The sequence below is a fragment of the Helianthus annuus genome, chromosome 8, assembly GCF_002127325.2.
Source record: "Helianthus annuus cultivar XRQ/B chromosome 8, HanXRQr2.0-SUNRISE, whole genome shotgun sequence".
Classification (NCBI taxonomy): Eukaryota; Viridiplantae; Streptophyta; class Magnoliopsida; order Asterales; family Asteraceae; genus Helianthus; species Helianthus annuus.
Genome location: NC_035440.2, coordinates 88,666,892 through 88,673,178, shown reverse-complemented (window position 1 = coordinate 88,673,178; position 6,287 = coordinate 88,666,892).

Genomic DNA, 6,287 nt, shown 5'->3' with positions numbered 1-6,287 from the left:
AATGACAAAATCAACTAGCAGAGTAAACAACAGAATGGCGGAAGAGAATTTGGTTAGGGGTTCACCAACTGGAAGTTGTCTCTTCTTTATTTAACGTTCCTGATTCCGTCAAACAGTTTTTCACTGATGACAGGATGATGAGCTACGAGGGTAATTTGAAGCCGATTTTGGGTGTTCAGGTGAGGAGCTTCAGTGCTTCAAGACGGCGTTTCATTAGGTTTTCCGTCAATCACGCCATCGACGCTGGGACATCATTGCGGGATTATATAAATGTGTTCGCTGAGGTTTGTAAAGGAGCCAATTTTGTATTGAAACAACTGTGTTTTGTTCGTGATTTCGGCGGCGTGTTTGAGAGTCCCCACCGGTGGACCAAAAGTGACGTTTGAGGAACATGTGCCGTTGTGTGAGAGGTCTTTTAGTATCAGCAGAGATGCAATTTTGAAATTAAAAGACATAGCGAATGATGATAAATTGTTATTTGGTGGTGAATTCGGTGACGTCGTTAAGCTCATCGGTAATCAAATGAATGACGAGACGATGGATTTAAGCTTATCGGTAAGCAAATGAACGTAAAGGGACAGGGTGTTCTTGATTTTGTGTACAGGAAGATAGGGAGAGAGACTGAGAAGAAGAATGGGCTAGATTTTGTTTTAATTTTGTAGAAATTACACAAAGAGCCCCTGTAGATTATTTATCCCTGTAGAATACTTTAAAAATTTGATTTACACAAATGATCCCTCAAAGTTTCTATTGTATACCAGAATCTAATTATTATTTGTAAAAGGACAAAAGTACCCTTGAAATCAGTTAAAAATAAACAAAGGTTAGTGTTAGTACCCCAGCTTGTTACAAAATTAAAAGTTAATACCTCATATTGTTATTTTAAACTATTAGTACCTTAGGTTGTTATTTTGCATAAACCACAAGAACTAACGGTGTAATTAACTCTAAAAAGAAAAAGACACCTAAAAAATAAAGGCATGTATACCAAAAAGGTTAATGTCGAACCTTACAAATTATAAGTTAAAAACAACAAATACTGAAAATTCATTATAAAAATAAAATATCATACAAAACTTTAAAATTGTCATAACTTGTAAAAATAATTATGAGTCCTATTCATATTCTTATTCCTATCTTCCTATACTAATAAATGATTTTTTGACACGTGCCAATCTCTGGCGCATCCTTATCTTATTTTTCAATTTTTTCCTATTAAATAATAATTTAACTAAATATAACTTAGATAAGAATAATAATTTTTTTTATCAAACTTTGAATTAAGAAACTCTTTATCTTGTTTTTCAACTTTGATTTAATAATCTTTTTATCTTATTTTTAAATTTCTTTTCCTATTAAACTATACTAACTTTTTATCAAACTTTGAATTAATAATTATAAATATAATTTGTATTTTCTCCTTCCCCATGATAGAAGATAATTATATTAAATCACAAACTTCATGGATATCTTTTATTTATTTATTATTTATTTTATTTTTTCCTTTTATTAATAATTAATAATCATCTAATAGTTTATTGGTTTTAACACATGTAATATCTCCACTATATAATTGTGGATTTCAATAATGCATACTTAATTTCAAAAAAAAAAAAAAAAAAAATTCAATAAATAAGAGATAAAATCATGGATTTCAATAATGCATACTTAATTTCCACTGTATAATCGTTACAGCAACAATTGTGTTGACACAAAGGCTTTAGTTAGCTGTTTTTTTTAGTTAGCTGATTATATTTACCGTTATTATTCCATATATAAATAACCAACTTTTTACTTCATCATCACTTGTAACTTGTGCTTTAGGAGTTTTTCAAAAAAAAAAAACTTGATTTTTTACTTTTAACCCAAAGGTTTTTAGCTTTTGTAATTTTAACCCTACATAATTTGTTTTTTTTTTAACTTTAACCCAAAACTAAACTTGACTTTTTTACTTTTAACACAAAGGTTTTTAGCTTTGCAATTTTAACCTTACATAATTTGTTTTTTTTAACTTTAACTCAAAACTTTTCATTATTTGCAATTTAACTTCACAGCTTTTGTCACTTTTACTTTTCATCTTTGACAAATTTTCGTTTTACGTATAGTTCTAAGTTTTTTGACTTAATACAACGCAACGTACGGGTGTGGTTCAACTTTTTTATGTTTTGATTCAAATAGTTAACACGGCGCAACGTGCATTTGTGGTTCAACGTTTTTCACCTCTATTTTTTCATGTTTGACAGGTTCGTCGCATCACGCAGATCCTAGGTCGAGTCAGTGTTGGTAGTCGATGACGGTTGTGTGACATTAGTACTATTTGACAGCGTTTTACGCTCCGTCACAACGCGGGGTGTGCTTTGGGGGTTTTCTAAAGAAAAAATGGTTATGCATATGGTTGTCGTGACCTTGGCTTTGGGGGTTTTCCAAAAAAATTGATTTTTTTTTCCTTTTCATCAAAAAGTATTTCATAAATTACTTTTAACCCAAAAAAATTTATCTTTTTCAATCTATCATCGCAACTTCTTTTACTTTCAACTTTGGTCCTTTATAGTTTTCATTTTCCGCAAATTTTTCGTTTTATGTTTGGTTCTAAATTTTGTGACTTAACACATCGCAACGTGCGTCTTTGGTTTAACGTTTTTACGTTTCGTTCTAAATTTTTGCGAGTTAACACGATGCAACGTGCGTGTGTGGGTGAACGTTTTTACATCATCCATTTTTTTCCCGTTTAACAGGTTTAACATAACGAAAATCGACTTAGTTATAACTAAAGAATCCCCGCCGCATTGCGGCGGGTCTCAATTCTAGTTTACTTTTAATTTTAAAAAGGTCTATGAAAAAATGTGAAGTTACACTATAGGATATGAATGGAACTTATATTCAATATATATATATATATATGCTAATTGGAAACCCAAGTCTAGTTGAGTAAACCTTGAAAACTCCATATTACAAAGCTTTTTTGTTTTTGAAAAAAACAGGACATGTAATATACATAATTTCAAACATTTCGAGCGAAGAAAATGGAAACAAAACAAAAAAAAATATTTTAAAAAAAGTTCTTTGAACATTAACAAAAACAAAAATCCATGAACAACCTATAGAATCAGTGGTGGTATTCAGGGTAAGGCGTGCAGTGCGGATGCAGTAGACAGAGAGAAAGACAGAGTAAAGAGGTATTGAAGGACGGTTGAATTGTGTAATTGTAGTTGCTACATCTAGAAAAAGGAAATGGTGGTGCGGCGGTTGAAGACGGTGGCGTTGCTGGTGAAGAGGGGAGAAAGGAGTTAATGACAATGGAATAGTGAGTAGGGAATGGTATGTAACATCCCGAAAATATAAAACTTTATATTAGAATTATAAAGTTTTATATAAACAAGAATGTTATTTAACTAGGAAATTATAACCTAGTTAACTACAAGTCTAGAACTAACATGAAATAGGGTTAAATGACCAAACTACATGTTGAACAAAAGTGGAGAGGTCTATGTTGTTAAAATTGAAACTATATTACTATTTTTAATAAAAAAAAAAAAACAAACCAAACACCCCATTTTTGGGAGGTCTGGTCGTACAGAAGCAAGGCAGGGGCGACTCCCCACTCCAAAAACCCTAACATCCACAAAACAACCAAATTGAAGGTCCAAACCTAATCAAAAACAGAAATCGAGCTTAGATTATTGATCCTCATCACAAGGGGATTACAAGGTATGTAAAATTTGATGAAAACTCTCAACTTGAAATTCTCACAAATTTGGGAAATCTGAAATTTAGGGTTTGCATGTTTGTTTTTATGATGGATTAAGAACAATATAGTGTCTAGGGACAAACCCTAGACAATTATGAGTTTAAATCATGTGTAATTTAGCAAAATCCATGAACACCCTTATAGGTGATTAGTGGGTTATGTAGAAATTGATAAACACTAGGAAATTGGGTATTGTTCTAGTGTAATTTGACAATTATTAAGTGATTTCAGAATTGTAGAAGCTATCAACTATGTAAAATGGTTGATTGATGTGAAATTAGGGCTAAGTGATGAACTAGAGACTTGATATTTAATCATGTAAAAATCTGCCCATAAAGTGTTTGTGAAAACGCCTCAAAGAAGGCTTAAAACTGAAATTTGAAGTTTAAACGAATAATTATAATGTTTCGGTGTATTATGCGACAAATGGTTTAAAAAGGAGTTCTAAACATGTTTATGATTGAACTCTTAGGGCAAAGAATCCGGAACGTCAAACGGACAAGCCGGAAGTGATACACGCTTGGAAGGTGCGCTTTAAAGGTATGTAACTTCGGTTTCGTTACATTGTGCATAAACAATAGTCTTAGAAAATTTAATGAAAATGTAGTGTTAATTGCGAGTTGGTATATCATAGAAGTGACGAAGTTCACTCGACAAACAAACGGGTCAAAATAGTTAATTAGAATTGTTGGTTGATAATGTTATTTAGTTATGCAAGTATGTAACTTGATCCGTTACATCAAATAAATCGTTGTTAAACTTTGCGAAGTTTCATTTTAGGATAAATAGGGTGTCGATTGTAGCGACCATGATCGTTACTTGAATTACTAGTCTAAGAATGATAAAGAATCGTTTGGTAGTCATCATATTGGGGAATTCCATAAGATGAGCCAAACGGGTCTTTCAATTGTGTAAATTGTTGTTTTAGTGTTTTAGAGAGTAAAAATGGAGTTGGAAATCATAAGAGCATTGAGCCATGAGATTGGTCAAGAAATGCGAGTAATGATAAGCACGGGATGTTGGGTATAAAGTATCATAAGTTTACTAGCTAAATGGTAGTAAATTGTGTCATGTAGAAATGGGTCGAATAAATGCATAGCGACATATAGACTTTCTGCCCGTAAGTTAAAAAAATTTGGTATGATTATCATATTAGGCACGTTGGTAATGAAATTACAGACACATAGGAAAAAGAATCACTAAAAACGGACTTACGGATCATAAGATATGGCTATTTTAAGTTGGGACTTGACTAAACTTTGAGCTGGGAATGTACAGCAACAGATCAACGAACATTCTGTGAAAATCAGGGCTAGGCGTGACGCCTAGGCCCTTGGCGTCACGCGACGCCCCCTTGATCCGAGAAAAATTTATTTTTTGATTGTTTGACTATTGGAACTTGTTTATATCCATTGTAACTTCATCAAAACTAACATTTGTTGTGGTTTTGATCTTAGGGGATGCTGGAACTGACCGGAAGATGATCGAGCTAGCTTTTGAAGAACCGAACACTATTTACAAGCTTCCGCAATGTTTTAAACTTTAGTAGATTATGTTTGTGGGTTGTAAACAAATCATTAAAAACTTTTGGATGTTTTAACTTAGTCGTAGTCGACTAAGGTCCTTGCTACTATTGAACTTTACATATGAAATCTATGTTAATTTGGTATATTTTATCTAAAAATGGTTTGAAATATTATTAAATTCAAGTAAATTAGAAGGGTGTTACAAGTTGGTAATCAGAGCTTAAGGTTGTCAACAAAGTGTTCGGTTCAAGCTTGATCGATCGTCCGGTAAGGATTAATTATTTATTTTAGTAGATCTTATCCTATTTAAGTGAAAGAGATGGAAATTAATGTGCACGGGAAGAGTGTGTTAATACACTCAAACCCAGAAAGTGCAGTAAATGAGAACGGTCAAAGCAAGTTACGAACTTGGCTAAACCGAAGCAAACAAAGTTATGTTATAAATGAGATGTTTAATAATTGATGTAAACATTTCAATTTCAAGACATCCGGTAAGAGTTACTTATAATTGAGATTAAACTATATGAATTATGTGAAAAGTGTATGGGAGGGGTGTATAAATACGCTCGAACCGGAGAAATACACTAAGTAAGAAAGGTAAGGCAAGACATGTACTTGACCAAACCGAAAAAGGATAACACATTACTTATGATTAAGTAAGTGTGATATAAATTTCCGTATAATAAAATGGAAAAGGATTAAATAATTATTGATTAACCATTATGGATGTTTCAGTTAAAGAAATGTCTGGAGTAACCGGAGATGATTCGACATCTCAGTTGACCGAACAAATGAAAGCTAAGATTTCCGAGGCAGTCGGAAAGGCTTTAGAAAATAGTCTATCACATTATATTGATAGATTACAAACCACAATCGTGCCGGTGGTGGACAATATGATGGCTGAATTGAAAGACAGCATATTACAAGAAATAGAAGACAGGAGGGTGTTGGATATCAATCCAAGTTCCGTAAAGAAATCCAAGTCTAATAAAGCTCCCAAGAAGGGAGTTACA